The following is a 1,179-nucleotide window of genomic DNA, read 5'->3' on the forward strand; positions in this document are numbered from 1 at the left end:
CCTGGCGGCTCAGCTACTAATGTAAGTTGGTTTTCTATTTGTTATTTGTTTTACCCCTGAATAAAACATGATCACACTATTGGAGGCCTTCTCTGCGGGCTCTTTATTTCCTTGGGAGCCGGTGTTTTGAAGGTACTTTGCTGTGGCTGGGAGCTGTGTGTAACAAAACCCCCCCTGGTGGCTGTGGCTGACATTCCTGGATCCTGGATGCTTTTCTCTCAGATGGAGGACACCTAGTGGCTACTACATAGATGACACCACTTCCTTCCAGTATCATATACCCCGAGTACCAGGAGCTGGTCTTAATTGCTCCGTGCGCATTTCCTTGGCGCTATCTGGTTAGTGCAATGTTTGTCTTTATCACCACGGAAGCCACAAGACTTTGATATTTGGAGATTATGTGCACGCATCACCACCATTATCTCAGCACTTTATTGTTGTTATCTGATAGAGTTTTATTACCTACATATTGATTTTATTACGCATTGTTTTTATATCTCTGGTTTTTAACACTTTCCAGTTTATTATGACCAGTATCATTTATTTACTTAGCGCTGCATTTTTTATTTTATATTGTATACTGTGTATGGGTTCTCGAGGTACCTTTTAATGCTAGCGGCTACTACATATTCTATACCCAGCGCACGATATCTCATCTCTTTTAATAAAATTGTGAAGTCCAAAAAAAGTCCAAAGTAATACGTGATGAAATAATAGTTGATCCAAATATCACCAAAAGTGCATCCACCACCGAATGAATTGAATAAACTCACCAGAGCGAGATGCTGATCATGTTATAAATCAGCATAGAACGCTTTCTGCTCTGGGAGCAATGATCAATAACTTGGGGCTGCAACACTGGGAATTTAGTAACTGGTAGCCAGGGAGCAATACTCTGCAGGGAATATATATCATCCAGATGCACTTCACCCCTCAATCACCGACTCTTTAGGATGATCAGACCTCCACTCAAAATACAAGGGAATAAAGACTCATGGTGCAGTACTTCATAAAACTTCCAATTTACTCAAAACACATTGCACTTACAAAAAGCAGTGTCTTAGCCGACACCAGCATGAACAGCGCGTTGAATATCACAGACACGGACCAAGCCTGGCTGCGCATGCGCCGTATCAACGACTCGGGAACGTCCTGACGTCACATCCAAAGGCTCCGCCC

This window comes from Staurois parvus, unplaced genomic scaffold (assembly GCF_062004578.1).
Source record: "Staurois parvus isolate SC_StPar_1 unplaced genomic scaffold, SC_StPar_1.0 ptg000159l, whole genome shotgun sequence".
Lineage (NCBI taxonomy): Eukaryota > Metazoa > Chordata > Amphibia > Anura > Ranidae > Staurois > Staurois parvus.